We start from the raw sequence: 19,057 nt of genomic DNA, 5'->3' as shown, positions 1-19,057 counted from the left end.
TTCTACATTTACATAGAGTTTCTGTTGTAAAAACTGAGGGGCTCCTATATATAATTGTCTTGGTATAAATAGAATATATAAATCATTTAGGTCGACTTGGAATTTTATTATTTGTGAAGATAGACCTGTTTGATTTTGACATCTGGTGTGCTATTATTCTTACTTTGCAGTCAGAGTAAAGATTATATATATAGTTTTTCTCAAATTATAATGTGAATATGATTATACAAAGCAAGTGTGTATATGTGCATGTGTGTGTACATGTGTAAAAAAGGACACTTTCATTTCTATGCCTTTGTCTTTTTCTCTGTCTCCTGAGTCTGCTGCTTTTTGCTTGCCAGTTTTTCTTTGTCTCTATCATTTTTATCATTGAGCCCATCTGCGTAGAAAATAGAATGCTTGGTTTTTAAAATGTTAATGATTTATTTTTTGTTATTTTGTTCTCTCAACTTGTTTTCACCTCAGGAGTTAAGGAGCAAGTATAAGTCGTTTTAGTTCTCACATTCAAGAGGTGTTTCTGCTTTCTTTCCCGTCCGTTTGTCCATATGTTTGCTGGTCTCTGATAGGCTGTGCAGTGAGACAGCAGTTTACTATCTGTGTGTGTGTGAAATTAGCTAATTGGTGTTAGCAGAAATATTTTCACATGTTTTATAAGCAAAGTGCAGCAAGGTATATAAATGTAGATATGATCCAGACACGCGCACACTCACGACTGTCACTGCTCATGCATAGGCGCTCAGAAGTAATTAATGTTAATAAGATTTTAATGTGCTTGTGAGATCATAATGAGGAGAAATGAATGCTCTGATTAGGAAAAGGTAACTGTGTGTGTGTTTTGGCTTAGAACAAGATTTCAATTTTTATAAACCGCAATTTTAGAACTTGTTTGTGATTGCATCAATTGGTTTTTATTTTCAAATTAGAGGTCTGTTTAGCCATTTGAATGATTAACCAAATAAATGGGTAAAACCCTGATCATAAGGAACAGCGCAGGTTTTCATTTGCAAGGCAATGTTAGTGTACAGCAAGGCTCTGATCATATCTTTTGCCAATGGACCATTTTTATGTTGTTTTTTAAAAAGCTTTTTCTCTGAAGCTACTTGTGGAAATAGTTCTAATTTTTATAAATGTAGATGTTATCTATATGTTCTGGAGATACTAATCAGACACTGTAATTACTGTGTCTGAAATACATTCCAATCAGTAAATAATGGTATGCTCAGTGTCCAAAGAATCCATATCATGCCTCTTGAAATGTTGGGGAAAATGTACAACAATCTAGATTTTTCTTTCTAAACATATTCTTTACAAATTTTAGAGGTTTGGCAACTTTTAAGGGTGAAGTAAAATATCTCAGAGTAAGCAAAGATGCTGTCTTTTCATGGACTCAGAGGCTGTGCAGTCAGCAGCTACACAATTGACAGGCTTGAATCCAGCCAGATTCTTCTCCAGAACAAATTTTTTTTTATTTTTTTAAATATCGTTTACAGAGTTTTGGTATACATTTGCATTATTATTTTAAATTATAAGATAAATCTAAATATCTACCTTGCCCCAGGGCACATAGAAATCACTTGCATATTTTTTACTATAATAGTGGATTAAGATATTCAGGAATTGGAATCCCTTTAAAAGTAAGTATAATACTGAAGGGGCTTCCCTCGGTGACTCAGCAGTAAAGAATCCGCCTGCAATGCAGGAGCTGTAGGAGATGCCAGTTCCATCCCTGAGTTGGTAAGATAGCCTGGAGGAGGATGTGACCACCCACTCCAGTATTCTTGCCTAGAGAATCCCATGGACAGAGGAGCCTGGTGGGCTACAGTCCAGAGGGACACAAAGAGTCAGACACGACTGAAGCAACCTAGCACGCTTGCATAATACTGAAATGCAAGAGGTCTTGGATTATATGGGGCTATGGAGTAGTATAGTTTAATTCCAACAAATTCTGTAGTTATGGCTTAGATTCTTTTAGGTTTTGGTTATATTCCTACAGTCTTTGAGCTGTAGTTTAAAAATGGTGGTGAAGTAAGAGAAGGTATTAGAGTTAGTTCTAATGAATAATTCTGCAGTTTCTGTGATTTCCCAGAGGTGTGTTGGTTTTAGCTTTTCGTAGAATCCATGACAGTGATGATTATTGGCTAAAAGAGGCATTTGCCTTTAATATTGTTTAATTGACTGTGAAGTCTTATGTCATTGTGGCATCATTTGGAAAAATTTTTCCCACTTGAAGTTTGTAAAGAAATTCATATATATTTTCTTCTTGCTTTTTCTATTGTAATTTTTTTCCTATGCTGCTATACATACTTTTAGGTTTTCTACTCTATGTTGGGCTATCTATTCATATGCCATTATTGCTTTTTTAATTATAAAAAACTTAGATCATGTTTTAATATATGAAGTATTAGCCTCCCACCTCACCCCCACCATTGCTCTTTTTGTCCGGGGTTTTTATGACTTTTCTTGCTTAGTTGTTTTTCTAAATGAACTTTATAATAAACTAGCAGACTTCAAGGGGAAAATAAAATTGATGTAACCCTATTGGAATTATGATAAGTTCATGAATCAACATAGGGATAATTAATATCTCTATGAAGTTGAATCTCCATGTTTAAGAACCTGCTTTCCCCCTCCACTTATTAAATAACTTCTGTGTCTATCAAAAGTGTTATACAGTTTTCCTTATAAAGGTTTTAAATGTTTGCTACTAAGGTTTGGTGTTCTATTCGTTTATTTAATTGCTTGCTTTTTTTTTTTTTTTTTGGCTTCCCTAGTGGCTCAGATGGTAAAGAATCTGCCTGCAGTGCAGGAGACCTGGGTTCAATTCCCTGGAGAAGGGAATGGCAACCCACTCCAGTATTCTTGCCTGGAAAATTCCATGGACTGTGGAGCCTGGCAGGCTACAGTCCATGGGATTGCAGAGTCAGACATGACTCAGCAATGAACACTTTATTTTTTTACATCCTTCCTATCCTAAACAGTTTTTCATAATATTTTTTGGTTTTTTTTGTTTGTTTGTTTGTTTCTGTATAGAAAGGCTATTTATTTTGTGTGTTAATTTTGCAAATTCCCACTTTACAAAATTCTCTTCATTTTTGTGGTAGCCTGAGGTGGGTTTGAGCTCCTGTCTAGCACACTGCTTAGTAACTGTGAGACCATGGACAAGTTATTCTGAGCCATTTTACTCACCTATAAACTGCAGATAAGAAAACCAAACTCCCACAGTGATGGAGACTAAACGAGATCATATTGTAAAGCACCTAACATTTTGCCCAACACATAATAGGGACTCAATTACTGATATCCATTGTTAATGTAATATGATGTGATATGACAGTCTTCCCTGGTAGCTCAGTGATAAAGAATCTCCTGCAATGCAGGAGATGTGGATTTGATCCCTGGGTCAGGAAAATCCCCTGGAGAAGGAAATGACAACCCACTCCAGTATTATTGCCTGGGAGATACATGGACAGAGGAGCCTGGCAGGAAACAACAGTCCATGGGGTCACAAAAGTCAAACACAACTTAGCAACTAACAACAACAACCATTATGTTCTACCATAAGAAATTGGCAACTTTATATTTTTTTAGTAAACACTAACTTGTGAATGAGCTTGTGTGGAGTAGATACTGAACATAAACGAACTCATGATGGCATTAATGTATGTGGAATAATAGTGCTTGCCAGTCTATTATATAACACTTGTAAAATTAATGAAAAAACGGTAATTGATAAAAATGTAGTCCCATGATTTTTAAGCTTCTACTTTAATAAAATGGTTGTGAACTTTGTGAATACACTCTTTTAAGGCATCTGACACTGTTGTTATAAAAATGAGAATACCAGAATTTCAGGATCATTATATTCCTACCTCATGGTTGTTCTGAGGGTTAAGTGAGATAATGCATTGAAATTATAGTACCATTATTAATAACAATAATGGAAGTGCCTAGCTCATGGTAAGGGTTTGAAAATGGTAGTTGATTTTTTTTGTTACTATTTTATTATTACCTTTGCCAGTTCTCTACTCCCACATGTATTTCCCACCTCTATATATTCTTTTTCTTACTAGTAGTGTTGTTCTATGCTTAGAATAAATATATAAAATATGTCTTACAATGGTCATTAACATAAACATAAAAGAATATATCTATAATTTGTCAACATTGAAATTAGCTAAGAGTGAAATAAGACTCCATCACTGGAGCATAAAAGAACTTTAATTGCTGTGAATGAAATTTCTGAGGAGTTGCAAGGATAAAGAATAGTTTCTCTCAAAGAATTATAGATATCTTTTGTCATAGTTTAGAGATGGCCAGAGTTCTCGTTTAGCACTCAGTATCATTACTCCTCCACAGCCTCAGAATTCTCCTTTGTTCATTCATACATATGGAAAACAACAGAATCCCAGGTGGTATAAGATATACAAACAGCAAGATTACCTAGATGAACTGTTCCTATTCAAGAAGTCTAGTAGGCTAGTCAGATAGGAAACAATTAGCTTATATACACGGACTTTGAGGGCAGATTATTAGGTTTGAATTCCTGCTCTGAAGCTTAGTTCAGTTCAGTTCAGTTCAGTCACTCAGTCGTGTCTGACGCTTTGCGATCCCAAGGACTGCAGCACGCCAGGCCTCCCTGTCCATCACCAACTCCTGGAGTTTACTCAAACTCATGTCCATTGAGTTGGTGATGCCATCCAACCATCTCATCCTCTGTCGTCCCCTTCTCCTCCTGCCCTCAATCTTTCCCAGCATCAGGGTCTTTTCAAATGAGTAAGTTCTTCCCATCAGGTGGCCAAAGTATTGGAGTTCCAGATTCAGCATCAGTCCTTCCAATGAATATTCAGGACTGATTTCCTTTAGGATGGACTGGTTGGATCTCCTTGCAGTCCAAGGGACTCTCAAGAGTCTTCTCCAACACCACAGTTCAAAAGCATCAATTCTTCAGCACTCACCTTTGTTTATAGTCCAACTCTCACATCCATACATGACTCCTGGAAAAACCATAGCCTTGACTAGATGGACTTTTGTTGGCTAAGTAATGTCTCTGCTTTTTAATATGCTGTCTAGGTTGTTCATAGATTTTCTTCTGAGGAGCGAGTGTCTTTTAATTTCATTGCTGCAGTCACCATATGCAGTGATTTTGGAGCCCCCAAAAATAAAGCCTGTCACTGTTTCCACTGTTTCCCCATCTATTTGCCATGAAGTGATGAGACCAGATGCTAAGATCTTAGTTTTCTGAATTTTGAGCTTTAAGCCAAATTTTCACTCTCCACTTTCACTTTCCTCAAGAGGCTCTTTAGTTCTTCTTCACTTTCTGCCTAAGGGTGGTGTTATCTGCATATCTGAGGTTTTTGATATTTCTCACGGCAATCTTGATTTTAGCTTGTGCTTCCTCCTGCCCAGCGTTTCTCATGATGTACTCTGCATATAAGTTAAATAAGCCAGTTGACAATATACAGCTTTGATGTACTCCTTTTCCTATTTGGAACTAGTATGTTGTTCCATGTCCAGCTCTACCTGTTGCTTCCTGACCTGAATACAGATTTCTCAAGAGGCTGGTCAGGTGGTCTGATATTCCCATCTTTTGAAGAATTTTCCAGAGTTGTTGTGGTCCACCGAGTCAAAGGCTTTGTCATAGTCAATAAAGCAAATGTTTTTCTGGAACTCTATTGCTTTTTTGATGATCCAGCAGATGTTGGCAATTTGATCTCTGGTTCCTCTGCCTTTTCTAAATCCAGCTTGAGCATCTGGAAGTTCACATTTCACATATTGTTGAAGCCTGGCTTGGAGAATTTTGAGCATTACTTTACTAGAGTTAGATGAGTGCAGTTGTGTGGTATTTTGAGCATTCTTTGGCATTGCCTTTCTTTGGGATTGCAATGAAAACTGACCTTTTCCAGTCCTGTGGCCACTGCTGAGTTTTCCAAATTTGCTGGCGTATTGAGTGCAACACTTTCACAGCATCATCTTTTAGGATTTGAAATAGTGCATAACTTTAAGTGAGTTATTTAGCCTATCTGTGTTTCAGTTTCCTTATATACAAAATGAAGCTGAAAATAGAACCTACTATATAGGACTGTCCCGAGGATTAAGTGATGGGGTTCATGTACATCGTATAGAGCAATAATATAGTAAGCTCTCAGTAAACGTTTCTTTACCAGGTGAGCCACAAGGGAAGCCAAGAATACTGGAATCGGTAGCCTATCCATTCTCCAGTGGATCTTCCCAACCCAAGAATCAAACCCGGGTCTTCTCTGTTGTAGGCAGATTCTTTATCAACTGAGCTATCAGGGAAGCCCTGATAAACATTGGTTAGCACTAATATAATACAGTAAGCTCTCAGTAAACGGATTCTTTACCAGCTGAGCCACAAGGAAAGCCCAAGAATACTGTGGTGAGTAGCCTCTCCCTTCTCCAGTGGATCTTCCTGATCCAGGAATCCAGCTGGGGTCTCCTGCATTGCAGGTGGATTCTTTATCAACTGAGCTATCAGGGAAGCCCTGATAAACATTGGCTTGAACTAATATAATTATTAGATAAAGCAGAATAAAATTAATGCTGAAAAACAATAAAAATGAAGTCTTGGACAAAAAAAATACAGTATTATAAAGGATGGTAATACTGATTTTTTTCTTTCTATGGCTTGGGGCAATGGAATTAGGGAAGTTTTCTTGGATGAAGTGATGTTTAAACTGAAACCTTGAAACATAATTTCTGTAGGGCGAGAGAATATGGAGGGGTAGGAGTGAGCTGATTTCTAGCCTAGGTGGACAGTCTAAGCAATGATTTAAAGGTGGTAGAGAAGTAAAAGTAAAAACTTCTTGGACTTTGGAATCAGAAAGACTGCTATCTGAAGCCCAAATTACTCCTTATTAGCAGTGTAGCCCTGGGCAACACAGGGTCTATTTGGTTTCTTCCGCTCTGAGATGTGATCTGGTAACTCTGTCTAGACAGTAAGTTATAGTGATTATGGGGCTGACCTTGTCATGTGCTGCCTGTTGTCCAATGTCTATAAAGTATTTTGTCCAATTTTTAGTTGTTTAATGCAGGAGGTTAACTCCTGTGTTGCTTCCATCATTTTCTGAAGCAGAGGACTAAGATATTACTTTCACTTTTCTCCTCATTGAGTTTGGGCATAATCTATTTTGTTAGCTCCCTATTGTTAGGTACCTTTGTTGTGCTCACTTCATTGCATTACAATGTTTAGTTCACTTATCTGCCTTTTCATCGCACTGGCTTCTTTGAAAATGGGGACTGTGTCTGGTTCATGTTTATTCCTACTACCAGCCCGCTGCTATGGAGTCTGGAACATAGCAAGCTGTTACTGAATATCTTTTACATTCAGTATAATTACCATGAGTTGTAGTTTAATGCTATACTGTGAAAGACTGAATGTTATGCTAGAGTTTGGACTTTATTTGGTAAACCACCCAAGGTTTTTAAGGAGGTAAGGGAAATTCCTTGAGCCTTTATTTTTATGGAAGGTAATTCTGGAAGCATAAAGATGGATGGCAGAGATTAGAGGATGAAAATACTTAGATTACTTAGGATTCTAGATAGTACAGTGGGAGTAGAAAGAACATTGACAGGATCTGGGGATTGTTTGAATGGGTGGTGCTAAAAGGGGTGGTGGAAAAGTGATGACTCAGGTTTTCAAAATGGTTGATCGAATCCTTTAAAATGAAATATTATGTTCTTCTGTCTTTGATACCTAAATTAAGGATTTTAGTATAAAAATTTGAGAGCAAAAATTCACAATGCAAAGAAGTAATTAATGGTAGGGATTTAAATTATTTTTTACTACAATAAAGCTTGAATTTGAAATTTTTATAATTCTTAAGGGAAATCAATTGTGGGTCTTATTTTATTATGTAGAAATTTTCCACTGTATTCTAAATATCATTGTCTCTCTTTACATACATTTTCCATCATTATAATCTCTTTTCATTGGATACTATATCTATGTGTGTATATATTTCTCTTTCCTCGTTAGTTTTTAGGTTTTTCTGAAAGATTGCTTCTTTTAGTCTTTAGAGTATGTTGGTGTTGGACTCAGAAATTCATTTTGTGCAGTTGTGTGGGATAGTATCTGTAGAAGAACTGAGAGTAAGAATTAATTTTTCTCAAAAATATTTCAAAGTTTCTTTTGTAGTATCAGTTTTCAGCCAAATTGTCTTCTCTTTTTGAGAGAAGTTAGAAGAGCTACTGAGAGAGTTGAAGCTGTGGTAGAAGTGGGGGAACAAGAAACATTAGAACAATTATGGAAACCCTCCAATGCCAAACATTTAGGTATTAAATATAATCATAGCTATTTGAAAAGTTAAAACACTTATAACAAGAACTTGTTTACAGTGGTCTGAAGGACATTAATTAGAACTAATGGACTGAAAACGTGGAAAGAAAATTTTCTCCCAGAGACTTCTATTCATTCAATCCTGTAAGGAAGTAATGCTTCTAATAAAGTGTGATCTAACCTGAAAAGAATGATACAATGCTTGAATCAACAATAGCATCCTGACAAGGTAGGGGAATATTTTTAATTTTGCATTCCATTTCTCGTTTTAGTTTCTTCTGTAAACTATGTGTTACTTCTGTTATAGAGAAAGACACACACAGTGACTACCATTTATTGAGTCACTCTTTGTGCTGGTGACTGAACTATGAGGTAAATATTATCTCCCTCTTCACAACAGTCTCATAAGGCAGATATTATTTACATATTATCAATGAAGAATCTAAGGCTAAATTAGATTAAATAACTTCCATAAAGCTACATATCTAGTTATAGCAAGTTATTTGGAATCAGTGGTATAATAGGTAAAAAGAGATTGTTAAATCTAATGTGTATTCTGTCATGTGCAAAGAAAGGAGTTTTTACCTTTCAGCCAGTAGATAGAGGAAGATGATCTGTTTTGGAATAGGAGTTGAAAAGGGCTAAGGAACGCGGGCAAGTGTTTGTGTTTCTGACTGGTCAGAGTGAGTGTATCCGTGAATGCTGATGCCTCACTGTGGCATGTCTCTACAAAATTCTAGGTGTTGCTTTCGGCACTACTTTGTACAGTGATGTCCAGGGCAACTCAAAACTGCATTATTCCTTGCTGAGGCCAGTTGAGGAGCCAGGAGCAATGGTGACTGCAGGGAATTTTTTTTTTTTCTTAGTAAGTTTTAACTGTGTTTGGAACATCTTTTGTGGGGCGGACTTCTCCGTGAAACTATTCCAGGCCATTAGAGCACCTTGGACCCAACACCATGCATTGAAAGTCAAATCGGTTTCAACTCTGATCTAGTCTCAGAGTCTATGGTCCTAATCAGTGTTTTATTGTGTATAATAAGCATATTATTTAGTTACTTGCATCAGTTTCTGAAAAACTCAACACTTATCCCTGGATACAGTTTTAAACGCCCAAGTGATTTTGAGTACCAGCCCTGAGGACAAAAAAAATTATATAAAATGATCTCTTGCTTTAAATGGGGAACCCCAAGAACATATAATCAATTAGAATTTATCGGTTTCTTTTAATGGCAAGAATATTCACACCTGGGTGAATTTTAGTGATTAAAAAACCCGGTCTCTTCTAAGTTCCGCTGTAAAGAAGTCTAGTTATTTGCTTTAGTTTCAAAGGAATAATTCCCTAAGTATTTCAAAATATCCAACTGGCTGCCCCAGCTATTCTCTTTAGAAGCTTCTTTCTCATCCTCATGGCACATCCCTCTGGCATGCATGACCAGCTGCAAGCTAAACCCTGTGGAATAAGAATTCTTTCATCCCTTTGTGTGATGTGTTTCATTTTCGGAGTTTGGATGATCCTCTTCGGCAGCAGAGGCAGGCATTGTTAGTTTCAATAGGCGGCCTGGATGCGCAAGAACAGTCATCATAGAGACAGGCGCTCAGGGTCTGTCCCTTCGTGCCATGGTGCTGTGTCAGATCACTTTCCCCTGCTGGATTAATGGCCAGAGAAAAAGGAAGACAAACTGTACCCAAATCAATCCAATTAAAGTACTTGAACTTTACTGACGTGCATCCTATTGTTTTCTCAACTTCCTAACCTATGGCTAATTTCTCCAGCCAGTAGAAAGGAATCACATAAATAAGAGAATTATCTCAAATTTGCAATTTTCTTTAGTTTGAAAAGGCTTCAACATTTTGTTCTATAAGATGAAATAATAATATGTGTTTTATATAGCTGAACTTTTTGAGGGTTTGATCTTTCTGTCTCTCCTCATATTTTCACCAAAATTACTGCCAGAACTTATTATATGAAACTGCTCAGCCTTTAACATTTTATCTCTGTTCACAGTGTCCACTGCAGCATTAGTTCATTCAGGGCATTTTGGCTTTCTTGAATCTCCAATTGATTCCCACTCTCATGACTGGTGATATCCTTTCCAGGTTAATCGAGTATTCTCTACTTGTGCTCTGTCATGCATGCCACTCTAAGCAGGAAGGTAATTTGGGCTTTGGGCTCTCAGCCCCATCATTTGTGAAATGACCTCCCTGACTCTATGTTCAAAGTACAAGGTAGGATTTCTAGTAATAGTATATTATATATGTATGATGACTGATAGTTTGTAAAGTGTTTTCATATATTTTATTTTATGTAATTCTGACCATAGTTCTTGAGATGGAGAGAGAAAATATTGTTATCTCCTTTTTTAAATAAGGAAAGTATAATTCAGGGAGGGGAAGTGAATTATTCTACATCAAATAAGTAATAACAGGTTGAACCTGAACTTTAAATTTAGAGCTTTTACCACATAAGGTGATGGTTTCCTCTGGTAGGGACTTTCTTAAAGTCTGAGTTTCTTCATTTATTAATTACACGTTTTTATGTGTATGAGTATATATGTACATACTCACGTAAAGTAGGGAACAGGCTTTGTTATACTTTATTGAGCTTAGGATAGAATTTTATGACTTTAGTTTTTATCAGTGAAGTAGTCTCCCAGTATTTCTCTTTAAGAAACATAAGAAGGAATGTATTAACTTCCTAGTATAGAATTTTTGTGTTACTGTAAACCCCCTATAAAATATGATTATATTTTTCAATTGTAAATCCATTGTGCCAGAAACCTAATGTACTTATTAAATAGTATTCTTTGCGATTAGGGAAGGTATGAATATAGTAGAAGCCCTCCTGGCCAATCCCTACTTTAGGCTGATAGGAAACTCTGAAATATGGTGTATTTCTGTCTCCCTGTTTACTTGCTGTTATGCTTACTTAGAGTCATTTGTGTTTGTTTTTAAATTTGTTTATGCCAATTGAATGTGCAATTGTAATTTAATTATGCAAACTGGTGAAATACGAGTAAAAAAAGTATAAATGTCTATTGGTATTATGAAATTTAAGCTGGCTGCTTTGGAAAGACTTTGTAAAGGTGAATCACTAAAACAAATGAGTGTGGGTGGACAACGTGAAAGGTCTCCTAGGGCAAGGGCAGCGGATGAATGTAAAAATTGGAAGGGCCCCGCATTCAACTTGCTTTGCAAGTCTCTTTAAGCACTCACTGCCATTAAATAAACCAAAATCTTTAAACTCTCACTGACTTTACTTAAATGCTACATTGTGGAACAGTCTGAGTAAGGAGAATAATGTGACTTAGCAGATCAAGAGTCGATGACAGCCTTTGATCTTACATAAAAGATTGGTCAATCAGTGTAAATTTTTTGTTTTAACTTTAAAGGAACGAAATATCTTTAAATTCATTTAAACAACTTTCCCCCTGTTTTTCTATATCCTGTTTAAAAAAATGAAGATAAAAATGATTTTACCTAACACGAAATTTTTTTGAATGTGTGAGGATTAAATGAGATAATACATGCAGAGTGCAGAGCACCTAGAACAATGCATGACACAGGTACTGAAAACATTAGCCATCATTGTCATCATCAATATCATTTCCTCTCCCCACCTCCTCCTTCTCATCCTCTGAGTTTATTTGCTGAAGGGCTTACATACACCGATACTAAAAAAAATAATCTTCTGGATCACAACAGCCAGCTATTGGAATATTATGTTTGGGTTGGCAGTGAAACTGTTCATTTCCTAAGCCCACCCCACCCTACTCTTTCTTTCAGATTTACGAGAAGAGGAAGTATAACTATAACTCATTTATTCTCAGGAACTGCTGAGACCTGAAATTGTAGGTGAAACATAAGTGAGAGGATTAGATGTAGTCTCAGCTGAAGACTATCGAAAGGATTGAAACATGGAGAGTTTCAGGTGTATTGGTGGAGTTGTGTGTAGTGCTTACACGGCATATACCCACACTGAGCCTAGATCCAGTCAAGATGCTTTTCCACATTTGTTGTTGTTCAGTGGCAAAGTCATGTCCGACTCTTTGCAACCCTGTGGACTGCAGCATGCCAGGCTTCCCTGTCCTTCACCATCTCCTGATTCTAGTCAAGATGTTTCTCTACAGAGTTCTCTCACAATTGTATATAGAGAACAAGGAAAAGAAAAAAGAAATCTTGAGCAAAAAAAACCCTGGTAGCTAAATGGGAATAAGGATAAGCGTTGTACTGTATGCCTTCAGTTCCTAAATGCTTCTGCTGACCAGTAGGTTACAGGTCTTTATTAAAGATTCCACATTTAGAAACTGCTTTTAGGAGGAGAATTTTCTAAGTGCTGACACACACATTTTCATATCATTTCACATCCTGTTGTCCTGTGTAAGAATGTGCTCTTCATAGAAAAAAAGACCCAAAACTCTAAGAGCAGAGATGTTACCAGCAATGCCGATAGTGTCCTCCAGGGTTTGGATGTTAGTGGCTCAGTGGTAAAGAATCCGCCAGCAGTGCAGAAGCTGCAGGAGATGTGGGTTCTTTCCCTGAGTTAGGAAGATCCCCTGGAGGAGGGCATGTCAGCCCACTCCAGTATTCTTGCCTAGAGAATTCCATGGACAGAGCAGCCTGGCGGGCTACAGACCATAGGGTTGCAAAGAGTTGGATATGACTGAAGTGATTTAGCATACACACAGTATAATGGTCGACTCAGTGCTGGTGGCATTGGAATGAATGTACCATCAATGGGTTCTTTTTAATTACTACTATTCATAGAGGTGTTGTTATTTACCTTCTATAGATGGTTTGCATGACACTTCCATAATTTTAAAAGCTAAAGAAAATAGGTAGCCAAGGGGAATGTAAGACATTTTCCAAAGTTGAGAAACAATTTTTAAATGGTATAATCTGAAGTTTATTAAGTACTACTTTGTGTCCTTAAACAATAGAGTTATCACTGTTGGTCACTTTCTATGCCTATTATGGAATTAGGTCTATTTCATTTTCATACTGTAGTCCATCCTTACTGGCCATAAAACCTTTGAATGGAAGAAATCTTGTTTTTTTGCTTTATGACTCTTTATATCATTGGGATTGCTTCAGTTTATACAACGTACATTTTCCTTGTTGTTGTTCAGTTATTTAGCTGTGTCTGACTCTGCAGCTCCAAGTATTGCAGCATGGCAGGCTCCTCTGTCTTCCACTATCTCCCAGAGTTTGCTCAAATTCATGTCTGTTGAGTCAGTGTTGCCCCCAACCATCTCATCCTCTTGTCCCCTTCTTCTTTTGCCTTCAATCTTTGCCAGCGTTGGGGTCTTTTCCAACGAGTTGGCTCTTCATATCAGGTGACCAAAGTATTGGAGCTTCAGCATCAGTCCTTCCAATGAACATTCAGGGTTGATTTCCTTTAGAATTGACTGGTTTGATCTCTGAGCTGTCAAAGGAAGTCTCAAGAGTCTTCTCCAACACCACAGTTCAAAAGCATCAATTCTTGGGTGCTCAGCCTTCTTTATGGGCCAGTTCTCACATCCATTGATGACTACTGGTAAGACCATAGCTTTGACTATACAGATCTTTGTCAGCTAAGTGATGTCTCTGCTTTTTAATGTGCTCTCTAGGTTTGTCACATCTTTCCTCCCAAGGAACATTTTGCATTTTTCTACCCACTAGTTATATTAAAATTTCTCATCTACTCTGTCTTTCCCGTGCTCTTGTTTCAATCATTATGTGTGTGTGTGTGCTCAGTCGCTTCAGTCATGTTCAACTCTTTGCGACCCCATGTAGCTTGCTAGTCTCCTCTGTCCCTGTGATTCTCCAGGCAAGAATACTGGAATGGGTTGCCATGTCCTCCTCCAGGAGATCTTCCCAACCCAGGGATTGAACCCATGTCTCCTGCAACTCCTGCAGTGCAGGTGGGTTCTTTACACACTGAGCCACCTGGGAAGCCCTTCAATCATTACATATCCTATCAATTTTGGCTGTCCTCAGCCTTTTGCCCAGGAGTGTATCTTCACATATTTTTATTTGCTCTTCCATATGTCAGCATTTGTTAACATGTACAGCCTATACTTTTATTTCTTTGTTTGTTGATTTAAATTTCATCCTTTTTTTTCTCTAGCTACACCATTTCCATAGTCATTTTAGGTGAGGACAGCAGTGGAATTTATAAAAACTAGATAGCATCCCAGAAAATACCCATCTTTATTCTGTAATATGATATGCTCGGCATTCAGACTTCTACCTAGTGAGAATCTACACATTATACCTTTTTGTTATACAAGATATTTTTAAGGTGATGGGATTCAAGAGAATTTCTTTTTTTCAGAGGAAATTCCTGTTATTCAACCTGATATTTAAAATCTTTTGCTAAGGACCTTTACAGAAATAGAAAAGAGTAGTCTCAGTTTGAATATGTTCACAGTGCTGTGTTTTTGACTCATATCCCTTGGGTGTGCTCCTTGATTTCTTAAAAAATTATATTTATTTTATTTTTTCCCAGTTTTATTTAGGTATAATTGACATACAACACTGCATACATTTAAGGTGTGTAGCATAATGATTTGACTTACATACACCATGAACTGATGGATATAGTAACTTTGGTGAATATTCATCATCTCATATCGATGTAAAATAAAAGAAAAAGTAAAAGAAAAAAATTTTTTTCCATGTGATGAGACCTAAAAGATTTACTCTCTTAGCTTTCATATATAACATAAAGCAGTATTATTTATTTTGATCGTGTTGTATATTACATCCCTAGTACTTATTTATGTTTTCTTTTGATCACCTTCTTCCAATTCCCTTCCCTTCTACCCCCTGCTTCTAGTGATTACAGATCTGATTTCTTTTTCTATGAGATTATTTGTCTATTTTTTCTTTTTGTTTTTTGGAAGTATAATCAACCTCCAACATTGCTAGTACACAACATAGTGATTCGATATTTCTATACATTACAAAATGATCACTATGATTAGTCTAGTTACCATCTGTCACTACTGTAAACTATTACATTATTATTTACTATATTCCTTATGCTGTATATTTCATTCCCATGACTCATTTATTTTGTAACTGAAAGTCTGTACTTTTTAATATCTTTCCTCCATTCCTCCCTCTCTGGCAACAGCCTGTTTAGCGCCTCTGTATTTGTGACTCTGTTTCTGTTTTGTTATGTTTGTTCACTTGTTTATTTTTTCTTTCAAATTCCACATATGAGTAAAATCATCCAATATTTGTCATTCTCAGATTTATTTCACTTAGCATAATACCTTTTAGATTTATCTATGTTGTCACAAATGGCAAGATTTTGTTTTTTTAAGTCTTGGTATGGACAGAGAACAACAGACTGGTTCCAAATAGGAAAAGGAGTACGTCAAGGCTGTATATTGTCACCCTGCTTATTTAACTTCTATGCAGAGTACATCATGAGAAACGCTGGGCTGGAAGAAGCACAAGCTGGAATCAAGATTGCTGGGAGAAATCTCAATAACCTCAGATATGCAGATGACACCACCCTTATGGCAGAAAGTGAAGAGGAACTAAAAAGCCTCTTGATGAAAGTGAAAGAGGAGAGTGAAAAAGTTGGCTTAAAGCTCAACATTCAGAAAACGAAGATCATGGCATCTGGTCCCATCACTTCATGGCAAATAGATGGGGAAACAGTGGAAAAAGTGTCTGACTTTATGTTTTTGGGCTCCAAAATCACTGCAGATGGTGACTGCAGCCATGAAATTAAAAGAGGCTTACTCCTTGGAAGGAAAATTATGACCAACCTAGATAGCATGTTCAAAAGCAGAGACATTACTTTGCCAACAAAGGTCCATCTAGTCAAGGCTATGGTTTTTCCAATAGTCATGTATGGATGTGTGTGGGGAGCGAGCAGTTGTTTCCTGATCTTCGCCTATGCCGTCTCTCCTTCGAATACCCTGGATCAGCCGGAATTGGTCCCCGGCAGATGTGAGAGTTGAACTGTGAAGAAAGCTGACCACCGAAGAATTGATGCTTTTGAACCATGGTGTTGGAGAAGACTCTTGAGAGTCCCTTGGACTGCAAGGAGATCCAACCAGTCCATTCTGAAGGAGATCAGCCCTGGGATTTCTTTGGAGGGAATGATGCTAAAGCTGAAACTCCATTACTTTGGCCACCTCATGCAAAGAGTTGACTCACTGGAAAAGACCCTGATGCTGGAAGGGATTGGGGGCAGGAGAAGAAGGGGACGACAGAGGATGAGATGGTTGGATGGCATCACTGACTCAATGGACATGAGTTTGAGTAAGCTCTGGGAGTTGGTGATGGACAGGGAGGCCTGGCGTGCTGCGATTCATGGGGTTGCAAAGAGTTGGACACGACTGAGCGACTGAACTGAACTGAAAGTGGATGAAGGAATTAGTAGAATGGAGAAAGCTAAATACAAGTGCCTGGAGAGTATTGTGCCAAGGAAAAAGCAAGCCAGTTCATGCTCCAGAACTGGCTTAAGAATTGGAGGCAATACTTCCTCTGGAAGACAATGGCTGAAGTAAAAGTATAATTAATATACTCAGATAGATAGAAGATAGTACTTCCATGAAACATGACAGAATAATATAAAAAATGAATAATCGGAGAATAAGCACTCAGCTATAATAACTTTAACAGGATTGAAATTTTCAGAGAAGAAAGTCAAATGGATAACAGGAGAGCAGATAAAATCAGAATGTCTCACAAACAAAACTCTGATTAATAACAGTTTCAGAAAATGGGGAAAAGCCGAAAAGTGATAGGGAAGAGAATAGCTTGAAATTATATCATAATTTTTTTTTCAAACTGGAGAACAAGCATTTCTACTTTGAAAGGATTTACTGGGTGCCCATAAAAAATGTAAAGGAGAAAATATTTTTTTTCTTTTTATCATTTTATCATATGTGAGATGATGAATGTTAGGTAAGCCTATTGCCATAATCATTTGACAGTATATTTAAATCAAACCATCACTCTGTATGCCTTAAACTTATACTGTGACATGTCAATTATTTCTTCATAAAACTGGAAAAAATGTGAAGTAGATCTATACCAACATATAGAACTGGAAAATTTCAAACTACCAGCGGTTTATAGGTGATGATAGACACTTTTAGAGAGAAAATATAAACCCTATGTACACATTGGTTCAAGAATCAGGCTGGTATCTGATTTCTTAATGGTAACATTCAAAGCTAGAAGATGTGGCTTTAAAGTTCTGAGGCCAAATTACTTTGAACCTGGAATTCTATACTTAGTCAAACTGTTAATCAGGTGTGAAGGTAGAAAGAAAGACATTTTTAGTTGCACGATCTTCAAAATTTACCTTCCAAGGTTGCTTTCTCAGGAATCTTTTGGTGGCTATGCTGTATCCAAATGAAGGAAAACTGGGGAGAGAGAGGAAGGAGAGGATTCAGGAAATAAGTGATGAGAATGAGATAAGAAAGGTGAATATAAGTTCCTGAAAACAACTGTGCATTGCTTCACGTTTAAGAGTGAGATATATTCAGAGAGATTTTATATTTCTCTTGCAAAACTTGGGCTTGGGGAAAAAATGGGCAATATGAATTGTAAGAAAGAAAACTTTTTACTCAAGGAAGGAAATGTATTAAAAATGTACCAGTTGGCTAAATACTGGGAGAATAAAAGGAAAGTGGGTGGTATAAGAGAGCTAAGGCTTTATCTTCTGTGGTAAGAAATTAATAATGTCTATAGTTTACAAATAAAAAATAAGAATATAAGATTATTATTTAAACAGGTAAACACTAGAAAGAATTTTGACAGAGGTCTCAAAGGTTGAGATATGGGCTGCTGTTTTTTTTGTTTTTTAAGAGACATTGTGTTACTATTTAGTAAACTATGTAGATGCATTACTTTGAAAATGATGAGAAAGTATTAATATTTTTAAATTAAAATTAATATTTTTAAATTAAAATTAATAATTTTAAAATTATAGCAAATTATGAATATAAATATTTTGGATTTTGAATTTTCAGCCAGAAGACTCAATGAAGTGTGCATGTTTTAGTTATCTAGAAGAATTAAATGGTTTACACCTTGGCAATGCTGAAATTTGGACATTCTGTCTCTTGAGAATAAATATTATTTAGAGGAGCTCCCTCTTTTTTCTATAAGGAACTCATGTTGTTTACCTGGTAAAAGATATGGAGTTAAGTCTAAAAGTGGTTGTTTGCAATTATCAGGTTTCAAGTATGTGTTTCATATAAAAATAAGTCATTACCTACTTGTGGCTAAGGAGAAATAGAAAAAAACAAAAGTATATTTTCATTTCATATGGTAGGTTTAGTCACATAAGACAGATTAAACATACTGCATTTGTTAAAGAGTGGCTTTCCCTCATTCTAAGTAATGTCTAAACACTTAGGATTTTTCTATCAAGAAGTTCACATGGCTAGTTCATGCATTCTCATGGAATGCTTTTAACTGTTCACTGACTCATTACTTATTCATCTATAGTTAATGTAAAACCACTTTTGTTGTGGTTTACAAAAATATGGAGGTTACATGATTCAGTGCTTGCACTTCAGAATTTAGATTATCTTTCAATAATCAAAAACATGCTTTGCCAAAAATTCCAGAATGAGTGTGCTCAAAATTTCAAGTGCCTTTTGAAGTTTTTAAACGAGAAACTCCAACTATAAAACCCAACAACAAACAAACAAACAAAAAACCCAGGACATGTCTTGTAAACAAAAGTGTTTAGCACAAATCCTTAAACCTTCTTGAGAGAATTTTTAGAACATAAGAGAGGCA

At 36.6% G+C, this 19,057-nt stretch overlaps 1 protein-coding gene across 27 annotated transcripts in view; it reads left to right on the top strand.

Moving 5' to 3' along the window:
* ZBTB20 (zinc finger and BTB domain containing 20) overlaps positions 1 to 19,057 on the top strand; it is an 863,676-nt gene that overhangs the window by 67,399 nt on the left and 777,220 nt on the right. The gene's annotated exons all lie outside the window — the stretch shown is intronic.

The sequence above is a fragment of the Bos indicus genome, chromosome 1 (genome assembly GCF_029378745.1).
Source record: "Bos indicus isolate NIAB-ARS_2022 breed Sahiwal x Tharparkar chromosome 1, NIAB-ARS_B.indTharparkar_mat_pri_1.0, whole genome shotgun sequence".
Classification (NCBI taxonomy): Eukaryota; Metazoa; Chordata; class Mammalia; order Artiodactyla; family Bovidae; genus Bos; species Bos indicus.
The sequence above is the reverse complement of the archived record's forward strand: the minus strand, read 5'-3'. Positions and strand labels throughout refer to the sequence as shown.